This window comes from Coturnix japonica, chromosome 4 (assembly GCF_001577835.2).
Source record: "Coturnix japonica isolate 7356 chromosome 4, Coturnix japonica 2.1, whole genome shotgun sequence".
Classification (NCBI taxonomy): Eukaryota; Metazoa; Chordata; class Aves; order Galliformes; family Phasianidae; genus Coturnix; species Coturnix japonica.
In genome coordinates, this window is record NC_029519.1 from 31402873 (window position 1) to 31426055 (window position 23183).

At 40.1% G+C, this 23183-nt stretch overlaps 1 protein-coding gene across 1 annotated transcript in view; it reads left to right on the forward strand.

Moving 5' to 3' along the window:
- The first annotated feature begins 261 nt into the window (after positions 1–261).
- CCSER1 (coiled-coil serine rich protein 1) overlaps positions 262–23183 on the forward strand; it is a 581898-nt gene continuing 558976 nt past the window's right edge. Inside the window, exon 1 of the mRNA XM_015861337.2 lies at positions 262–474. The gene's annotated coding sequence lies outside the window, so the exon portion shown is untranslated. The remainder of the gene's footprint in view (positions 475–23183) is intronic.

The following is a 23183-nucleotide window of genomic DNA, read 5'->3' on the forward strand; positions in this document are numbered from 1 at the left end:
AGATTGCCGTGCGGCAGAAAATAAAATCAAACCCTCGAGCAGATGGTGAGCGTCAGTACACCGGGGCAGGGCCGAACTGAGCCTGAAGGGCTCGTGCTTTCCCCTCGAGGCGCATTCCCCTCCGTGCTTCAAGCTGCGGGGGGCACGCAGGGACGCGGCGACCACACGCCCACGCCACGCGCGGGGACAGCCGCCACCCAGCGCCCGCGCACCGCCCCGCGCCGACACACACGCGGAAGCACCGCCCCGGCCCGCCCCCGCCCGCTCGCTCTCTGCCCACACGCCGCCGCTCCGCACACACAGCCCGCAGCCGCAGCGTGACTGCCTGACCCCGGCCGGATTATTCATCCCGCGCCGAGAGGAGACGCAGGAAGCCGCCCGGTGAACCGCGACGCGCAGGCGGGGAGGTGGCGGCGGCCGCGGCGCCGCAGCGGGGTCTCCGGTCCCCGCCGGCTGCCGGAGGAGCCCGGCCAGGTATAGCGCGTCCCCGGCCCTGCCCCGGGCGGTACCGCAGGCCGCGGGGTGCCGTGGGGAGCCGTGCGAGGCTCGGGAGGCGGGTGGGCGTGGGTGCTCCGCGGTGCCAGGTGCGGAGGTGATGCGGAGGATGTCGCCCCGGGGCGGCCCAACCGCTCCGCCGTGCCGAGCCGTGCCGGGTCCGCCGTCTTTCCCCGCTGCCGGGGCGGCTCCCGGCCGGAGGGAGGATCGGCGCTGCCGCAGCCCCCCGCGCCGAGCCCCGGGTGCGCTGGGGATTAGCGAGGGCGGCGGAGCGGGGGGAGGCAGCGGTGCGAACCGCTTTGTGACGGGGCGGGCAGGGCTCGGTGCCCGCAGGTGTCCCCGGGAGGGGCCGGCGGCGTGACTGCGGGTCAGTGGGGACGGCGGGTCCTTTTTCCTCTCGTTCGTTTCGGGCGTTGCGTTTTGCTGTTCGTTTATTGTTATTTACGAAGGGATGTAAGATGAACCCGTGGAGATGGCAGGAAGAGAAGTGCGTTCTGAAACGTGTGCGGCATTGGCGCGGGGCTGGGCTGGGGGCAGGAGCCGAAGGCGCTGCCAGTGTTTTCCAAAAGCACATGGCACGCTCAGAAGGTGGAGCAGATGGTGGTGGTGCTGCCTATTATAGACCGGGTTTGTGGAAATCCCGAGCTTTCTCTGGCTGATTTCTACGCGTTTTCTCCTGGCTGAAGGAGGTGACCTTTCACGTTTCTGTAAGGCAAAGAAAGTTGCGGCAAGTCTTCCTTCTGAAGAGCAAGGCAGGTCTGTTTTTCCACGGAGAAGAGAACCCTCAGAACTGTGCGTCTCCCTCTTGCCTTGGAGACTGATGACAGTAAACGTCTCAGTGTAGAGACTGTAGCGTGCTTTATTTTCTGATTGCACACCTTTATAGCTGAATGCAACTAGAAGGGAGGCTCAACATCTCTTTTTATCCTTTTCTGTGCCAGATGTGTTTTTTCTCTCTGGTATGTATTGCACTTGAAGTGTTAAACTCTCTGGGGGCATGGAGGTGGGGATGTGAGGCGAGGTCTACGAGTTACTTCAAACACTTTTCTGTGCTCACACTTAAGAAGGAGAGAAGGGAACATGTTGTAAAAGCAGCTGATGAATATATAAAAGTGAAATATTAATGAACTGGAAAAGCTGAGATAGTAAGACATTGCTCTTAATCATTTAGGAGAGCTCTTGTATAGCTTCTCGATCTATGAGTCTGTAGTACAAATGCAGTTAATATAAAGGACAACAGGATTTGTATTTGCCTAGCTAGAAGTAATAATAATGCAAAACCCTTTTTTGCATTGGTGATTGTCTCTTGGGGCTTGTTTTACCTTCAGTTTCTGAGACTACTGTAGAACTGTATTATTGCAGAAATAGTAGGAAAAAAAAATGCCTATTTCAAGAATGCTGTCTTAGAGATGGAATGCAAAAGGCTGACTCAGTCCTGAAATTACTCAGAGGATTAGTCTTAGAAAGCCCTCTTGGGGACATGAGGTTGACTTTTCAGTCTAAGGTTGTTGGTCTTCTCTGGTATCTTAAGCAGAGAACAACTCAGGGGAAGGTAATGTGGCTGTCCAGGCTATGTCAAGGTGTGTTGTGTCAACAAGGGATATTTTCTGCGACTTGGAGTTCATTTACTCACTGAAATCAGGAGTGCTATGGTCTCTGCAGTGTTTTGGCCTGTCATCTTAACATGCATTTCCAGCTTTTCAGTTGCTTTGTATTTACATGAGTGTATAGACCTGCTGGGGAACATAGCAGGCAAACAGATCCTCTGCTCTTGTTAAGACTGCCTGGACCTTGGTACTTCAGTACTTGGAAACAGAAAGCAATAGGACAAGCTTTAATTTATGCTGTGTTTGCCTTGTAGTTCAGCTGTCATTTGTTTTCTTAAAAGACTGCCAGGACATTCTTGGTGGTTGTCTTGTGGTTGTGCCATTTATTTATTTGTTTGTTTTTCATTCTTAGAAAGAAGTAGATAGAAATAGAGATATTTTACCAAGCCCCACTGGGAAAGGTTGCAGACAAGATCTGAGCTTAGTTTTCTTACTAATGGCAGCAGATCCATTTTCTGTTAGATGCTGAATTCTTGCAGCAATTTCTCCGGTTGCTTATTTGGAGGATTTAGTTGAGTGGTCTGTCAGTCCACAGAATGCAGTCCTTGGCTGTGCACCTTGTGGGACTTTTTGGAATAGCTTGTGCACATCACCTACTACCTTTGGGAGAGCTTGGTGCAGGCCTGAGCGGAGGGATGGATGTAGAGTCATACAAGATGACCTGAGACAATAGGTAGGTGCATACCATGTGTGGGTCATGTGGAGAGAAAATGTTTGGTACTTAAGTCTGTGAGTCACTTAAAGTGCTGCAAAGGTGAGATCTTGTATCTGTGTGTCTCAGTGTGTGGTTGCATGAAAGCACAGTTGTGCTGCGTAAACTACACACGTACAGTTAACATTTCTCCCGATTCAAACCTAATGCTTCGAATAATATTTGTAGTAGGTGGCTGGACAACGAGCAACTTTACATTTGGGAGTGGTTTGGGTTGCTAGATGAATTGTTTTCTAAATTACAAAAGAGATGTCTTCTTCATCTGGCCAAATTCCTGCTCTTCCATGAAGATTCATGGAAAGTTGTCTATCAGGCTCCAAGAAGGCTCATGGAAGACACTGTGGCTTTGTTGAATTAGCCTGTTTGGAGTGGATGGAAAGGTCAATACTGCATGCAGTATGTGTATGGTTTTCATGTGGGGTTGTTAATTGCACAGAGAAAAACAAGTTGTGAAAATAAGCTTAATGATAGATTTTGGAAATCATAAAAAATGGTGTGTTCTCAGAACTTGGCATTTCTGCATGGTTTTAATTAATGGTAGATTAAAATAGGTGAAGCACTGGATGAAATGGTATTTTTCTATCAGTGCAAGTATTCATGGAAAAGAAAATTCATGGACTCTTCAAGTCAAATTAATAGGCAGTGCATACTTTATTTTTAGAATAACCACCAGCTTGTTAGGGGCAGGAGCTGAGCTGTATTCTCTATCTTGCAGAAGTTAATGCTTGTTAGAGGATTCAGTGCCTCGGGTCTTCCACAGTGCAAGTAGTTTTGCTGAAACTGGAGGGGAGGAAGGAAAAAAAAAAAAAAAAGGGAAACAGACCAGGGTCTACTTGCTGCTACATGCTTCCTGAAAAAATGGTTTTGCAGCTTCGCTGGGTTGCTCTCTCATTATCACATTTTTTGGGCCATTTTCTGCAATGATAGTAGACAGCATTACCTTGTTAAATGAATATGTGCACTTGAGTGTTAGGCTTTAGCTGGTGCATTTGTTGGCTGTGTGAGATGCTATGTAAAATACAGCTCCTGTAAGCACTTAAAATGCATGGCATGGTTTGTACCTGTAACATTTCATGCATATCCTTATGCTTCAGCAGGAGCCTGTAACTTTGAGGAGGAGCAGCCACCTATTTTACATGCAGTTGTATTGAAAGCCTATGCAGCTGTTCTCCACTTAACTGTCTGATTATTGTTATTTACTGCTTTTTGTCTTCTCCTGCACGGTGGAGTGTTACCACTTAGGTGATGTGAACTACAGCTCTGTGACAGAAAAATGTAGCATGGTTTTCCATTGTGTAGCAACCAAATGTTAGTGTTTCCTGCAGAGGTGACTGTTTCTGTCTGAAATATGATCTATCCTATGTAGGATAGTTATTTTATGCGAAGGATACACAAGGATAGTTTATAGAAGGGTATTATAAGGGAAAGGGAACCATGGGCTGGCGGTAATTGTGAGGGGAAGAAAGCACACATAACCAACACACAAAAAAAGGCAAGAATGTGCATTGTAGTCTCTTGTACACGCTTCATAATTCTTTACAAAAATGACTGATTTAAAGAAAGACCCTGAATGTACAATTGGAAGGTATTAAAAGATTGGAACGATGGTATTTCTGTATTGGTAGCGTTTTACTTTTATCTTACTGTCTTACTGTACCAGTATAGTTTGGTTGTTTTTTGATGATTTGGAGTACATGTGGAAACTGCCTGCTGGTGTGGTAGCAGGACTTTAGTATACATTGTGCAACATTTTTTCCTTGAAGTTTCTTCACCAGCAGATTACTTCTTCTGTCTAGGAGTAAAAGCTTTTCCAACATTTTGTTTTGTTTCTAAGTGTGAGAGAAAGTAGTTCAATCACTCCTAGAATGTAATGACACTCTTAAATTATTTAAGAATATGCCACTTAATTTTTTATAATGTTCTAGCATATCAGGAATTTGAGAGTTGGCTCTCAGTAATGCTTCTGAGGGTCACTGTTGTCTTCCAGTAAGATTAACCAGTTGTGACAGACTGTTGGAAAGCTTAAAGTGTTCTTGGCCTCTATATTTTTATAGTACAGATCATTGCGTCAGAGCATATATTGGTTCCCATGCATTTTTAGTGTTCTTTCTGGTGTGGCTTCTTTCACTCTTCTGGTTGTTTTTCTGCTCCTCCTTTATGATGTGCCATCTTGATGTGATCCTTTCAAATAGTTTTGAGAGAAAATACTGATACATCAGTGGGGGGCTGGAGGGAGATAATCTTAAGGTACCTTCCAACCCAAGCCATTCTAACATATACTACTGCTGGATATGTTGTGATGTGAATAATAGAATAACCACCCTGCCAAAACTAAGATTATCTTTCATTTTCTTTATTAATTGCCAGTGTACTTATTACCTGAGTCTGTACAAGAAAAAATTAAATAGGAATTAAATGTATATACTGTAGCTATGTAAGTGATAACAAGTTAATTTAATTTGCAGTTTTCAGAAGTATTAATATACTGCTTCAGTAAGCAAGTTCTTCCATTAATATATTAATAATTTTTCTCTTCATATTGCTGAAGGGAATTGACTGGTAGAAAATGCCAGTACAGAAAATGGTGAGATTTTCTACATACTTATTTAGAGCAAACTGTTGATGCAGGTTCTTCCAGATTTACAGACATCCCAAAATACCCTGGGAGCAAATTACACCCTCAGACAAATTCATGGTGTCTGTTGTGCTTAAAATTACAAACTAGTCACAGATGCTTTTGGATAAATATCAGTGTATGTTAATTTTGTAATGTTTCTTGATATTTAAAAGACGTATTTTTTGAGACACACAGCATTTTATAGGAAATGGCATTTACGGGCTGATATCATGTAACACACTTAAAAATAAAAAACAAACCCAAAAACAAAATGCACAACAACACATAGTGTGTGAAAGCACACCTGCCTTATTGTGAAGGACTTGGAGATCCTGGGGGATAAGAAGCTGGGCACTGGCCAGCAGTATGTGCTTGCAGCCTGGAAGGCCAGCACTATCCTGGGCTGCATCAAAAGAGGGTGGCAAGCAGGGGGAGGGAGGTGATCGTCCCCCTCTGCTGCACCCTTGTGAGGCTGCATGTGGAGTACAGTGGTCCAGGCCCAGGGCCTCCAGTACAGAAAGGATGCGGAGCTTTTGGAGCAGGCCCAGAGGAAGGCCACAAGGATGATCAGTGGGCTGGAGCACTTCTCATGTGGAGAAAGATTGAAGGTCTTAGGGAAGAGAAGACTCTGGAGAGACCTTATTGAAATCTTTCAATACTTGAAAAGAGCTTACAAGCAGGAGGGGACCAATTTTTTTTATGCGGGTAGACAGTGATAGGACAAGGGGAAATAGATTTCAACTGAATGAAGGGAAGTTTAGATTAGATCTTGGGAAGGCATTCTTCACTCAGTGTGTGATGAGGCACTGGCACAGATCATCTGGAGTGGCTGTGGATGCCCCATCCTTGGAGGCATTTAGGGCCAGGCTTGATGGGTTCCTGGGCAGTCTGATCTAGTGGTTGGCAACCCTGCCCATGGCAAGGGATTGGAATCAGATAATCTCTGAGGTCCCTTCCAACCCAAGTCGTTATGTGATTCTGTGAGTGTCTTTCAGGGACACTGTGGGAAGGCATACTAATTGCTCTGTGTACATTACTTCTGATAGAGATTAACGAGCTGCTAAGAACCTAAAGTGGATAGATACTTTCTATTTTCATTTGGTTTTGCTATTTTCTATTGTGAAAGCAAATGTGGCCTAGGGAATGCAATTTCCAAAGGTGATGGCAGGCTCTGCAAAATAATGTAATGCGGTTTTGTTTTGTGTGAATTATCCAGTGTCTTATAAGTATAGATAGTGCAGTGACTGTACTGTGGTTAAAAGACTGAAGCATCCTGATTTGTTACGGTTCTCAACCCAATTGTTATGTATCAGCCATAAGCTCCTTTGGAAAAGTTGTCTCTGCAAGGCAATGGTTAAACTGCAACCAATTTTAATGAGATTTTGATTATAACCTTAAATAATATTGTACTTTAACTGTAGTTTGCTTTGTATGCAATTTGAATATGAATTTGAATTTGCTAAACATATGACTTTGTCTTGTTTTTTTTTTTTAATTTTAATTTTTATTTTTTAAATCTCATTCTTGAATTCTCAGTGCCAATAACAGAAGAAATACTGTGATAGCTTTATTGATGTGTTGAAAGGCCTGAGTAATTGGAAAAGGAATTTTAGAATGTCTAAGACACTGCGAATGCAATTGACATGAATGAAGTTTGTTGTGTCTGAATATAAAGTGATCTGTACCTAGAGGCACCCAGCTTGTACTAATGGCAATTATATAAGGGTGTAATGCCAAGTGGGAAACGATATTTATACTTTTGACAAAGTTCAGCTGGAGCAGAGTTTAAAAATACCAACAATGTCAAAATGCTCGCCTGGATTTTAAATGTTCAGAGGACAAACACAGGAAAGTTGTGGGAAGCATATGAGGTTTGGAAAAGCTGTATCTCAAAATCAAGTTCAGAGTTGTGGAAAACTTGCATATGGAGTTCATGAGGAGGAAATAAAAGGAACACAGATGAGTAAGTTCGTCAACTGTTAGGGGCTGACACCACAAATGACCTCTTTTTATCTGCTAATCTGTTTCATAGCTGGTAAACTCTTGGACATCTGCTGAGATGGGAGAAATAAAAAAGGCAGAGGAAAGTTGGTGGGGAACTAAAGTAAAATCAACTGTTTTGTTTTCCTGACTCTATGTCTTTGTTCTACCTTTCCACAAAAAGGGTGCCCAAAGAAGTTCAGGGATTAGTCACATTAGCTGCAAAGTAATCTGTATCCTTTCTTAAGCCCTCATATTAGTATCCTGATCTTGGTCAAATGGATTTCTGGTGGCTGACTGCCTTTGCCACAGCCTCTGTGAATTTTAAATGAGTACTGACTCATGACTGTCATTAAGACTGTAATATACAAGTTGGGAGTTCTGTCTAAAGGTAGGTTTTGTTTTAGATTAAACTTCTAGCACTCAGAAATTGGAACCAGAAGCAACAAGGCTGTTCTAGACTGTTAGATCTGCAACTCTGCTACGCATATGTGTATTAACATATGGAGAAGTTAGTCTGAACTTGTTTTGATTAGAGTTTGTTGAGCTAAGGGCATGAAAGCAGTTGCCCAATGGGACTCAGCTAAGGCCTGATACCTTGATAATGAATCTGAAACTTTTTTGTCAAGAGACACATATAATTTATGCCTACAGCAGTTTCAAATTAGTAGTGTTTACAGACAATGAAGACTAGGGCATTAATAGAGCTGGAATAAAGTTTATAGCTAACGCATCCATTGCTTTGCTTGGAGGGATCCCTGTTATATTCTAGACACCATAGGGATCAATTTTCTGGGTAAATACCACACACAAATGTGTACTTGCATATAATATAAGTATTTGTGGAAGGTAGAAGGCAAGCTGTGTTGCTTTCAGTTGAAAGCTAGGCTCTCTTCTAGTTGTCAAATAGTAAGTATTGTGCAGTAGTTCAGAAGGATGGATTTCTTTTATTTACTTTCTCCAGTGTAGTAAAATCCAAAAACACATTCAGCTTTTAAAATCCACTCCCAGTTCTCTAATAACTGAGGAGTGGAGAAGATAACCAAAACCAAAACAATACTACTCACTCTGTTTCGAGGGAGTTTAATGCGTTATGTGTAGTATGCTTCTGAAAGCAGTGTATTAGCACTGCTCACATTACAGCCTTAGTTAAAAGTGGCCTCAGGGAGATACTATTCATTGAAGAAGGTAAGCAAGTACTTACTACTGGAAAATGTTATGAGAACTTCAGAGTACCCACTTTTACACACTTTCATTTGATTAAGATCCTACAATGTAGTTGTTTTACTGTGATTCTACATGCTTTGAAAATAGACAGGGAAAAAAAGTATGTTCCAAAGAAGCATTTCTGTATTCAGGTTTATGATTTGTTTTCTTCTCCTGCAGTTTGGCTGGGTCAATACATGTAGCTTTCAAAATGCTGAAGCTCAACATGGGAGAAATTGTAAAACACTTATACAGCACTATATCTTGATGCAGCATTTTCTAAATATAGACTAAGTCCTTGTCCTAAAGAGTTTGTGTAGTTTAAATAAAACAAGATGTGACATGACACAGAACAGCTTGAGAGAGGCATGAGAGCTAAAGAACCATTTTGAGAATTTGAAGTGGGCTTGAAAGGACAGTGAAAATGATGGCTCACTAAACAAAATAACATCATCACAAAAACAAAACAAACAAAAAAAACCCCTAACTAACCAAAATACCAGATTCTTGAACTCATCTGTTACTTGTGTGGGGTTTTTACTACTGCTTTGCAGAAACTGTTATTTCTTTATAATTTACCATGTATGAAATGTATGTAGATGTTTTAACGGTAATAAACAATAAAGGAATTAAGAGCTGTTTGCAAATGCATGCTTGTGGGACCAGATCCTCAGCTACTGTTACAGTACTGCTTCCTTTGGTGGAGCCATATGCACTATTGCCCATATCTCCTGTTTGGCCTTGTATTTATTACACTGGGCAGTAACTGCTGATGCTGAGTGAGAGATGGAGCAGGCTGACAATGTGTTAGCTTATGAACTGTGGTGCTTTTAGCAGTGGTATACTGTTGGTTTTCCTCCATTCCTCTTGAAACTGGTTCTCTGCCCCAGAAGTAGAAAATGAAGCTTGCAAAGATTTGGTAAAAGAAGCATGAGAGAAGTCTCAAACCTTAAACTTTTAGTAATAGTTATGAAATTTGAGGGGAGGAAGAGGCTGTTGTGAGATCTCTGGTTGAGAGAAAAACTGCCTGATAAGCTCACTCTTGGTTCAATATCAAAGTGTTGACCTATAAGAGGATTCTTGTACATGTCCTGGCTGCTGGAAGCTTCTTACATTGAAATGAACTAACCACAATATGCAAATCTATTGGAAACTAAGCCTTGTTAGATCTGATATTCATAATGATATGTGAGAAAAAAAGCCTGAGCGGCTCTCTTAATCTTTTTTAATTTATTTTTTTATGGTCTTCCTCCTTGCCCCTAGGTTATTTCTCTATGACGTTTTCCAAAAGTTGGTGGTGGAGCACTCATTCAGGGTGTTGGACTGACGCCTGCTTGATGAGAGTTGATTTGTTCAGGCCCATATCCTAGATTTGCTTGCTTTACCTTAAGGCTTGGTTTTGTTTTTAATATTTAACTAACTGAAGTCTTCTAGGAAGCATGTTGCAGGTATGGAGTTTTTGTTCAACTCAGCTTTTGACTGAAAGGCAATGGGTGCTGTATTCTTGTTAGTCTGTTTACATTGACGTGCAGTGAATCTGTCAGCAGAGGAAAAAAAGGCCAGGCTTGACTTCTATGCATTGTGTGTTGGAAAAGGATGAGGAAAGTTCAAACAAATGCTGCTGTCATGCTGTGTAAGAATCTGAATGAAAATTGCCTGTTACAGGTACCAGCTGAAGATGGGAAACTGTAGTAAACTATGCTACATTACCGGTCAGCATCTCTTTGATTCTTCTAGCTTAAGGAAGTGTAGGAAGTAGAGAAGCTTCAGATAGAGGCATGTGTTTTTCTGTGCAATAGCACAACACTTAGCAATTAATAGTGAAGATAAAATCTGAATGCACCAGGGTGTGCAATCCTACCTATGTTTTTTAGTGATTTGTTGCTATAGTAGAAAATAAGCTTAAAAATAAAGCAAAGGAGTCTTTGTGTCAAGGGAAACATAACATGTGGAAGCATAAGTTGCATAAGTTTCAGTACTTGACTTCAATACTAACATTCAGAAATCATGTTATGTTTCTTATCTGTAGCTGATCACAGTTGATGCTAAAGAGCAATGCAGAGAATGAATGTACAAGAGATGTTTGTCCTGAACTGTGAAAAATAAGATATAAGTGCTTGGCACAGTAGCAAAAGCAGAAACTTACTCATGTTGTTATTTATTTTGAAAAACAGGTTGGACAGACTGCTCTGTAGTGTTTATTCAAGAGCATAAAATGAGCTTGGTTTGCTCTGCTAGACAGGTTTGTATTACTGTGTTCCAGTGAAACCACTTGCTGAGCTTGTGTGAAGAAAATGCACCTATTTTGTTGTGAAGAAAATTTCAGCTGAGATATAGTGGTATGCTAGGGACAACATGGTTGACTCCAAGGTGAAGCATCCTTTTTAAGCTGAGATTCTTGCTTTGGAACTGATAGTTTTGCATCTGTTTGTGTTACTGAAGCACAAGTCAGTGTTGGTAGTACTCAGGTTGCTGTATGTGTGTATTAGACCTTTTGTAATTTATCAATTATGAATAATAATAATGTAGGAAAGCTGCATTTCAAGGGCTTTTTTGTTATCTTGAATGCCATAAATCTATAATACTTAGAGATTTACCAGAGGGATTTAATGAATCTATGACAAAAGAAACAATTACAGAGGTGGTGGAAGGAATCCTTGAATGCCTTATTTTTATTTCCCTAGAGCTAATCTTCATATATCAAAATAAATTAAGCAGAATGCACTGCTTAGATGTTTTTTTCTTTTTTTTTTTTTTGGATTCCCAAGTCAAAAGCTATTATGCGCAAAATGTAATTCCCTTTATTCCCTGTCCTACAATCTTCACTTGAAGCAGAGTAAGTGCAGAATCATATTTTACATCCATTCATGGTATTAAAGGAAAGACACCAGTTATTGGCCATACATATAGGAGCAATATAAGCAGGTCGCTCCAGAAGTCATGCCTCCTGTTTATTTCCCTGGAACTACAACAGATATAAAGAGAACAATACACTATTTGATCGAATTCTCATCTACAGGGCACTATTTTTCAATATAGTTACCACTGTTAGTTATTTGTTACTATGAAAAATGCATGAGAGTCTGCATGCCGCGCTCATAAAAGTCTGTGTGGCCATCTAGAATGTGGCTTGTCTTTCATTTTACTGTTGCCACTGCTGAAACAAACTATCCACCATCTCACTGTGCTCCCATTCACTGTTAGATCTCCATAAATATTCATCAAGCATTGGCGAATGGTAATGGATGCCATGTTTTCTGCATGAAGGAATCAAATGACACACCTTTGCTTCATCTGCAGTTCAACATCAGGTGCCATTTTGTCAGACTGCTTCTTCAGTGCCATCTGTCACACAACAACAAAATGTAACCAAATATTGGTGGGAAGATTCAGCCACTATTGCCATACAATCAACATCCACCACTGATGTTATGGGTATCCTAATAAAATAGGAAGCATTACTTTTGGAGCAGCCCTCCTATATTCCATTATTTTCCATTATTTCAAAAAGCTAGTCTGACGTGACTCTTTCTTCTGTTAGATTGTTGCCATTAGTTGATTAATGTATTAAAGTTGAACTGGTGCGTTTTCCCTAGCATGTGTGCTAGATCATAGTCCTATTAATCTGGGAAGATTTTTGAAAGGGATGCAGTGTTTTGCCATGAATCTAGCTTTCAAAATCAGTTGGGTACCCATGGAGGTGTGTTCTCCAAACATTTATTTTAGCACCCTTACGATTTTTCTGTGAGGCTGTGTGCTGTTTACTGGAGAAGACAGATTCAATGGAAATTGGAATCATTCTGGCTAGAGGTGAAACAACGTATTTCATATTTGCTTATTTGTCTTGGAATAAATACAAACAGAGATGAATTTCACTGTAATCCTCACTGTTTGTTATGTTGTGCTAATCTCTATAGCTACATCTGATTATGAAAGGGAAAAAAAAAAAAGCCACCAGTAGGCTTTAAAAGTTTCTACCATCTGTCCTGGTGCTCACCCTTCGTTTGCTGCAAGGATGTATTGCGAGCAGCTTGAAAGGCCCCCTAGTGTATTGTAACCTTCAATGCTATTTTTACCTTGCGTTCTGTATGTTCTAGTGGAGCAGTGCATGTTGTTTCACTGAAATATGTACGTGTGTGTGCATACGTATGTATATATTCAGCCTTCTCGTCAGTTGCTCAGTGTAGCAGCTTTGGATTTGGGACCTTCTTTCTACACTGCATATGAAAGTACACCTTGTGAAACTGTGCTTTCCACTCTGGCTGTCCTTGGGGTTTTTACCCTGTTTGCCTTGTGTGTTTCTCCAAATCAGTGTCTCACAAATGACCGTATCCTTCAGCTGACTTTCTGGACATTGTGTTCATCCTTCATCCTCATCTGACATTTCACTGTTCCTGTGTGCTGCAGAGATCTTGTTGGATGTGAAACTGCAGGAGGGGAGGGCTGGCATATGCGTTCATCAAGACAAGGGCTTTCTGGCAACTCCTGGCCTACTTAATGGTGTATATGAGTGCTGTAGTTGAAAGGAATATGATTTCTTGTGATTGCTGTGGAGAAACAGGCTGTTGTATTTTGAGGTATGGAATTCACAACACTGTTTTTGCCCTGCTGAAGTACCTCATTTATCTAAATTGCGTTTTGTCACTGTCCTGAGTGTAATAAAGAAATTGTCATTAAAGCTAGTCATGACCTTCCTGATCCTATGAGAAAATACTTCTGTTACTGTAAAGCTGGGTTAATCTCACTCTAAATCTGTAAGTAATTCAGGCTGTTACTGTGGTTTCAGCACTTTTTCCTGGAAAGCACAGACTGGTCAAGTGATGGAGATCATGATCGTAACCTACAGGTGCAATATCTGAGAATCAATCCTTGCATTTTTTAATACAAATGAAAAAATTATTTAAGTACTAGAAATGTTTTCAGTACATTAAGTACGTTTTTTAAAATGCCATTTCAGATACTCTTGGAAAAGAAATTAAATTTAATGCTAGAAATCTTTTAAAATAAGTGTATGGGTTTATTTACATTAACATTATTTAATCTGAATTGTTCTCACAACTTAGTGAACGGAGTGGGTTCTCTCAGGACATGCAGTTATCAACTTTTAAGCTGCTTGGTTTAGAGGATTTTTACCTTGTTAATGTATGTGTTCTCTAGGTTAGTTGTGGTCTAAAAATTGTCAAATACGATAACAGTAAGGAGGTTTGTGTTTTTAAATATGTTATCTAAGTTGTTGAACTTTCATTGATGTAGCTGTATTCAATGTATTTGGAACAAAATACTTCAAAATGTGAGTACAGTGGGTAGGCAAACTTGGAGCTTTGTGCTCAAGCGTGTGGAGAAGCTTAAAAGTCCGTATGTTTTCAAGGGAATAAGTTTGGGGAAGAGAATTCCATACAATGTTACCAAGTGTGTAGAATTTCTGGCATGAAAATGTTCGGAGACTGAAAGGGCAATTTTTCGGGGAGGTAAATGTCCAATTTTCTTCCTAGATGTAACATATTGCTCATTTGCAAATTGTAAGCTGGCTGCATTTTCAGAATGATGAGATCAAAGTTCTTAATTGGCAAAGTTTCCTGGAGTTTGAAGTGTGTAGAATTCTGGAAAATAAGAAATTGGAAGTCTCTGTGAGAGCTAGTTATGTACGCAGTGCCCAAGATAATGCAAATTACTCTAGCTGACAATCTTATTCTGTGAGCTAAGGGAATCCTGCTGATCTTCTTTTTGTTTTTTGAACCTTGATAATCCACTGTCCCACGTGGCAAACAAGGAGAACTTGTTTTCTGTATATCAAATGATGGCAGTGATTTCTTGGCAGCTGAGTTAATTTCAAATTTATAGTGTGACTTCAGATTAACATTCGATTTCTCATAGGTAATGATATTTTAGCATCTGAACTCTGTAGGAAGAAAAAAAATCCTTTCTCTGAAGCAATTGTGTTTTGAATCTGATCGCACTTTTTTCTCTTATGTAGTGTGTGTGTGCATGTCAGAGTTTTATCCCTTAGAGGATAGCTGCATTGGAAGTACTGTGGCAATGATATTAGCTAGCATCACTTTCTTAAATCAATTCTTAAAATCTCACATTCTAGATGAACAAAAAGTTTATTATTATATACATGAGAAGACGAGTTCAGTTTCAAAGATAATCTGAGTTGCATTGTAAAATGAGTTCATTTTAATAAGCAGTGTGCCATATGAATGGGAAGCAGAAATTTAGGTCATGTTTCAACTGCGTTTGAAAAACAGTGACTTACTGGGTAGGTAATCCTCATTGTATTCTGGGAGTGAGACTACAACATGTCTCTGCACAGAGCATTACTGAGCTGAAAAACTCTGGCTTGAATGGATTTAAAAAAAGAGTTGCTTTCAAAGAACACTCAGCCCAGATGTCTTCTGCATAACACTACAGTGTTTTTAATACCAGAGAACTCACCACTGCACTTGTTGGCTACTGATTACTGTCTTCATTTTTTTTTTTTTTTTTTTTTTTTTGTTTACTTCTTACTGCTTAGAATAGGAAAATGATTTAGTCTTTTCTGTCTTCATTGTCTTGCACACTAGGGCGGACTTAAGAAGGCAATTGAAGAGAGGTTAATGCCTTTAATTAGTTTCCATGGGACTTAAAAAACAAACAACAACAAGAAAAAAACAACAAAAGAAATACAAAAAACCAACACAAATATGGATGCAGTTAATTTTCTTATAGAATACTATTTTCTGTAAGCCTACATATTGAATTTAATTTGAATTTGAATACTTTTTGACATGGCATAAGGACGAGAATGGCCCAAAGATTTTGGGGTAAGAAGAAAGATTCAGAAAAGAAGTTCTTTAATTTCCTGTCAGTGAATGTCATCTCCCCAGGCCACTGCAGAAGTGATGCCTTTGTTGCATTCTGTCCTATGTTCAGCTGCTAGGTCTGCATTTCTTGCTGAAGCTCAGGTTCTGTGTCTGCTCTGTGTGATGGAGGTTTCCCATTTGCCTTATACCATCCATAGGCAGCCCTCCAGGTGTCTGAAGTGGTTAGCCTGCCTTCAGGGCTTTCATGGTAGCTTACTATGCTGGCATAACTTGGTTTCCTAAAAGGCTGCAGTTCTGCTGAATAAGAATATGCTTTGTCTTGCTTCCTTGAAAGTAATGACAGTAATGAAAAAGATTAGGTGTATTTCTATTTCAGAACTGGAGTGCTTATGGATTTTGCTAACCAGAAAGATGTTACTTACTCCCTCCTCAGCTACAACTGCAGTGCCTTTCTTTGCTGTCTGCTGGCCTTTGCCTTTCACATCTATGACTGCACACAGTTCCAGTCACTCCTTATCCTATATTAGCACTCTGTGCCAGGAGGAGCCCTCAGAGACCACAGCTTAGCTCTGCTTAAGCTTTGCTGTACAAGCCTGTTGTCAGACAAAGCTTCACTGAATTCACGTTTTCATTATGGAACCGTGCATCTAATTTGTTCTTTCAGCTGACTTAAATGGAAGATGGGTGGCATCTGTTTAATAAAATCCATCATCATCTGGAGATTAAAGAGGAAAACATTTATACTTTTCAGTATGTTAGTGTATGGGTTTAATACTTTTATAGGGGATTCATTGCTGACTTGGAATGTTACAGGAAACTACATAGTAAACACATTTCTTGAAACTTAGCATTAATGTGGGAACAAGTTCTTTTCTTGGGGATTTCTGAATGCCTTATCTAAATGTGAACCCAACAGAAAGTGAAAGTGAGCGTAACCCCTCATTTAATCAGGTTTCACTCATTTACTTCTACTGTGATTCTATGTTAAAATATTCTGTATTTTTTGGACTTCTCTATACTTTTTTTCTTACTATATTGGCAACAATAACTCTCCCTTTAATGTAGGAAGGAATCTTTATGCCAGGAGTTGTATTTCAAGAGGAAAGCAAACTGAGTAAGTTTGTAGGCAATTGAGGCATATTGTGTGTTGTTACCCACATTGCTACACTTGGATTCTTCAGAAAATTGTCAAGGTAGCATTTCACTGTATGGAGGACATACAGCATGTTTCTTGGCTGGCTATGATCTCCTAGCTTTCATTCATTACATAAGCGCAGACATAATGTTCTTTTAATATAGATCTTGTGTGTGTGTATGAGATTTAGTTTTTGTGCTACAAAGTCATGGTATCATAAGGTATAATTAGGCAAGCTATAATTAAACTACTACTGGGTTATATAGTTTTGGATGATACATTATTTCCTTTTGGATTGAAGCCATTTCTTTCATGTGGTTTCCACGTTTGCGATTTCTTGTTCTTCAAAATATGGTTGAATACTCAGCAGACATATACAGCTAATGACGTAGTGGGAAATTCAATATTTTAATGACTTTGAGGCATAAAGCCTGCTCCCCCCACTCTTTATTTATTAATAACAGTATGTATACTAAGTTATGTGTAAATCTATGTGAATGAAATATGACATCAGTGAAAGCAGTTTTGTAAACACAAGTGTACAGTATCTATGAAGAATCTGAACTGTGGATATATTATTAGCTATTGCAAATAAAGGGTGTGTTCCATGGCTGTTCTTTATGCATCAGCTAAAACTAGTGGGTTGCTAGGTGTCAGCAGCAGACTGTAGTGGAAGCTCTGGTTGCTGACTGAGAGTCTAGGTAAGCATTTTGGTGACTGAAGGGTTTGAATGGGGATGCTGAGAACTGCCCTTGCTTCAGGCCAGTCAGCTGTGGCAAATGTATTCCTGGAACGGTTTGTATCAACAACTGCAATGCTGTGTCTGTAAGAGACTCAGCTGAATTAATGTCTCACTCAGCAGGATAAGGAGAACTTAGCCACCTGCAGGAGCACCTGTGAGAGTCTGAGGGTTTTGCACTTGCCTGGCTAAGGTGGGTTAACACCTGGGACTAAATTACAGTGAGAGAGGTGTGTTGTCTGGAAAATGGATTTAATGCCTGGTGTGCAATAGGTCAGTGATCATAAACTCAGCAGAGTTAATTTATTTCAGGTTTGCGCAAGCCTGGGTGCTCAGTGGTTTCCCACAAATCAAGCACCCCAAACAGAACCGTCCATGCTATATTTATGTGCAGAAGTTACAGAGTTAGTGACTTTTCCAGTCTGTCTTGCGGTGATTGGTTAGTTATTTACATATAATTGTAATATTGGTGACTCTGTACTTCTACTACTGCTCAGGGAGTGTTTTTCACCTGGGCAGGGGTCTTTTTGGCATATGGATGTGATTTTTGATATTATAATCAAGGTGGTTCAGCTAAGGGTATGTGGACGTTGAGTTTTCTTCCAAAAGTTGACAGCATCCTCAAAGCATCCTGTTTAAGATCTTCCTCAAGGCCTACTGGCTTTGAGGTGTCCCTAGCTAAAGGATGTTAAGTAATTATTCTTCTAATACTTAACACGGTGTTAATTTAGTTTTTAGAGTTAGTCTTCAGCAGAAGGGGGTGAGCGCAGAAGTAACCCCCTTGCTGTCCACACTTCCTTCTGAAAGGCTTTAGAAAAAGGGCTGAGCATATGTAAACCAGACTATGGAAGACACAAACTTAAGGAGCTCCCCCATGTGTGCACACCACTGGAAGGACCCACCTATGAGCAGAGACCACTGCTGGATCTAAGGGTGGTGATATCTTCTTTCCACATCTCTCTCTGTCTCCACTTTTGATACATAAAGGTAGTATCCTTCTAAGTCTCTGTTTGACTTTATTTGCAGGTAATATTGTCCTAAGCCTCTATCTGACTTTGTTTCTAGAAGTAGAGGTTATATTGTTACAAATTTTGGCCAGCCCTATCTTTTGAGATTTAAGTAAATTTGTTTTTTGTTCGAACCTCTCAAGTGATTGTCATTACTCCTGGCTAATGAACAGAGAATTAAAATGCTAACCTCACCCTAGCCCACCCAGAGGGACAGGATAGTGTTCAAGCTCTGGTTGCATCAAAGTTCAGAAGGCTGCAATGGACTTTAAATATGTCTGCATCAGAAGTGGATTCATGGAAAACTGGGTGATGGGTGATAACATGGGTAGAAGGATGACACTGAGTTTGTCAGTGCTGGATGGAGTATTCTGGTGTTGGGAAAAGAAAGATGATTTTTGTGTTTGAGTAGTGTGGCAGACACTTGATAGCATGTTAAAGACGATAGCAGGACTGCTGATTTTAAATGACGCTCCTTTTGCCAATAATAGTGCTGCAGCTGTAGCTCTTTTGGGTAGACTGTTTTGGTTGGGATTCAGCATAGGCTTTGAGAGGAAAGATGTCAGCACCAGTATTAAATGGACAGCCTGACAGTAATACAATTTGCTTTATTTCTTTCTGAAAACAACCCCCTCCCTTCCCCCCCCCCCCAAAAAAAAAAAAAAAACCAACAACCAAACAAACCAGCGAGCAAATATTCTTACAGTGTGTCACTGTGTGTATGTATGGAGTGTGAAATATAAACATTTACATAAGCTGTTCTTTTGAATGTGTAATTTCTGCGATGCAGGCCAGTAAAGGTATTTGCTAAGAACTGGTTAAAATTTTTGTGTTTTTTATTTGACTGTTTCTGTTAAGATTTCTGTGATGGTGGTGATCTTAAACATTGGTTTTCATTTCTTATACTTTTTGCATTTTTTTTTCTATGATGGTGACTGTAGTAAGATGGATTAAAACTGGAGAACAAATTTCTGCTCTGCTACAAGAGTACAAATGTTATATTAAAACTAATAGCATATAACTTTCAACTAATTTAAAACCTTTTCCATTTCCTTTACATAGCAATAACATTTAGTGCTTACACAGTGTTTGACCTTTCCAGAAGTGCTTTACAAATATTAATTAATTGTTTTCTGAGATTGAAAAAGCCACACAGTGAAGACTGAGGGAAGGAAGGAACAGTGCAAACAGCTAAGCTAGAAGGTGAGAGAGCGTCTTGCTATACCTCATTATTTCCTGTATTGTCAGAGATGCCAACCTTCTTTCATGGTTGTTCCCTTTTGACAGCTCTTATCTTCAGAATTCCACCCTGCATATTTCATAGCAAATTTGTCCTCTGACAGTATGCAACGGAGTTGTGCCCCCTGTGTAGTTACAGGCCTACTGAGGTTTCTGTTGGAAAAGGGCAAGCGTAGCCATATTCTCTTAGTATTTCTCAAACTAGAAATGATTAAACTTTATAAGGTACCTTCCCATAAGTGGTCTTAAGGATTTTAACACAATTAACATTTCCACGTTTTGCAAATGTATAAAAATCAGAGCTCAGAGGTGACAGAATTGGAAATAGCAAATTGATTGCATGGCAAATTGCTCCTTCTTAAGTGAATGAATGAGACTGTCTAAATATGGAAAGCAGAAATGCTTTGAATTCTGAAATAGAAGATGATCGCACCTTTTAAGTCCTTGTTATGGTTTTATCATTTTTCATCTGTATTCCACACCACAATATCATGTGGTGCTCCGGGAGTTAAAGAGTTAATTTTGCAGACCCATAGATTTGTTGATATTTCCAGGCTGTTGGTCTCAGAAGTGAAGAGTGAACTTCTACAACTCATAGAAGACTTCATTTTCTCGTTTTCAGTTTGGAGGGAAAGATAAAACTGACTGGGAGTCACAAGACTGCTCTCTTTGCTCCCTGGCTGTTTTGCCTACAGCATTGGAGTAAGGACTTTGGTTTCAGAAACTCTCATTTTGTTTGATTTCTTAGCTTCAATTCCAATTGCATTTGATTGTGTTATTTCACATTCTGCTATTATATTTAGTAAACTAATTTTTTAGCCATAGCTCATCATCACCGTTTTCCTTTGTCCAGGCCCATCTCCATACCTTTCCCTTCCTTACCAACCTCTTTCATGAGGTCTGGATCTGTGGGTCCCTTTATCCCCCTGTCACAGGACCAGCCGAACCATGACAGTCCTGCAATAAATCCCATCCCATGCTTAAGTCAGAAGAAAGTGAAAACCAGCTTTTCCATTTGTCAATCTGCTTGAATTACTGTATGTATAGGTATATATATATATATATGTATATATATCTGCTTGAAATACTGTATGTACTTAGGAGTTTGTGTAGAGAAATAACTTCTACTCTAGTTAATTAATTTCACTAGTAGATGGATTAGTTGTGGTCAAATGAGCCAACAGTAGTAACAGCAAAAGCTAGTGTCTGCAATCATGCCTTTCACTGTTGCTCAATACACTTTGATTGTAGAGTGTTGATCTTAGTCAGCAGGAGAACTGACACAAATCTCCATTTACATCCCAGTTTTGCAACCAACCACATCAAGCTGTGTTTCCTCTGAGTGTTTCAGGAGCACTGGCAACACTTTTTTCACTCATACATCAAAATGAGGGCTGTGGCTTTTAAAGATTTTCCTCAGGTCCAGATCCCAATTATAGGCATAGCTTCAGTGTTGTGCTCCTCCGTATTTGGTGAGGTATGGTTATAATGTGTGCCCTGGGCTTTTGCAGCCCTCTGAGATTGTTTAAACAGTTGCTTGCACTACAGCTTGCCAAGTTGGAGTGCACCTTCTTTATGTGTCTTGCCCCATACTGTTGGGGGATAACAGGAAGGCATTTCCAGTGGTCCCACTGTGTAATGATCGATCCAATATATTACTGTTTCTCTTTGTTGTCTTCCATTGCACATCTTAGTTAAGATTTTGACTTTCTATTGGATACTTTGCAAAGTGAGAACATAGATATGACTGAAATAGATCTTTCTATGGTTTGGTGTTCTTCCTTGCTCAGGAAGGAGCAGCAACTGCTCTAGGAGGATTTGCAGGTGTTCCATTTTCAATATTTCTTAAAGCCTTGAAATATGAGATTTCAAGAAAATATTTGCATAGGCTATGTAGTGGAAATGCTGTCATGGCTTGGACCAGTGATTGAGCTCCTAGTGGGAAGGCAGGGCCAACCCTGCAGAGCTCAGGTGGGTGCAATGCACTTGAGTTACTAGAAGGGGTAAAGCCAGGTGGGTGTAATGCACTTGAGTGACTAGAAGGGGTAGAGCCAGGATCCACCCCTTCCCAGACCTCATTTAAGGGCTGGTAGTGGAGGCAAGGGTTTCTGTCTGGAGATCCATGCATACCTGAGGATTTCTGAAGGTAAACAAGTTCTTTCCTTTGTTTCTGTGTCTTATGGCTGTTGTGTTTGTGCAAATCTTTACTTTTTGTAGCCTAGGACCTTGCTCGTTGCTGCTGTTGCCTCGTTTTCCATCTCATTACAGGCTATTGATATTACATACTGCAGTCATCAGTATTGTTTTCTCTGTTGAACTGGACATACCCTTCCTTATTTGTTTCAGATTGCAGCCTTTATATCTTGTAGTGGGCAAACTATCTGGCAATACTTGGTGGTACCCCGTGGAGAAATGGGAGCTGGAAATGCAGGCTGTGGTATTATTTTGTAGCACATATGAATGTGCAAAAATCTCACAGAAATACAGATTTTGATCTTATGTATATCATATTGATTTGTCATAAGTGGCAGAAGAGGTTTTTTTTTGTTGTTGTTGTTTTGTTTTTTGAAAATTAGCTGAAGTGTGTTATAGTATGGCATAGTTGCAGTGTTGGCGGTCTGCTTGTACTTTTGCTTCAAGAGGCAGCTAAAATGGTTAAATAGCTGATCTTAGCAGCATGGTGTTGGAATTTAATTTGTAACTACCTGGAGACGTAATGTGTATGCACAGGTCATTTGTCAATAAAAGTTCACATTTTCTTTTTGTCTTTGAGTACACATCTTTGTTTAATTTTACTTTCCATTTCTTTTTAGTCCTCACCATTTTTGTTTGTGCAGCTCTCTGTATGTTAGTGTGGACTAATGCTGAGGAATTCTTCAGGGAAATAGGACTGAAGCAGCTAATATAATGGGTTTTCTTTCTTTATAGACTAGCCTGAGGAGGAGTAATTGGACTCAGTTCATCACCTTTGCAGGCAGTAAGTCAGTTCTTGTTCTGGTGACTCAGTGTAAGGTGTCTGTTGATGCTGAAGATGTTATCTCAATGTTTATCTGAATTGATCACTGATGAAATTCTTATCTTGATATTTAGATCACTAAATTATTAGTTGTTTATATGAGTAGTAGCAATTCAGTGCCATGCATTGTGATATATTTTAAGTCACTTCTTGACCCAGAGAAACAGCTCTGTTTTGATTTCTGTTTACCTGAACTGAGAAATGTGGCTTGGAAACATGGGGTTTCCTTCTGTCTCTTTTTGTTAGCCTAGATTTTGCGGGAAGGTAAATCCCATAATCAGAGTGTGAAGTCTTTGGAAAATGTGAGGTCTTGGTTGTTGCTTATTAGGTAAGCTGAATTCTCACGTTAAACAATAGTAGTAAAAAAGAATGCAAGTCCAAGTTTTGTAGTAATCTCAGGGTCACTTCTGATTTGTTTGTACTTTTTTTTTTTTTTTTTTTTTTTTTTTTAAACCAGCAAATTAGTGTTGTGAGCAGTAGCCCTAGATTTTCAGTGTTGAAGCAGGCATGTTCTTGGTCACCTGGGACAGCTTAGGCAGTGAGAAGGCTGTTAATGGGTCAAGTTTTGGTCTCAAATTTAGGCTATTATGACCCTACAGTACATATAAAAAGAAAAAAAAAAAAAAA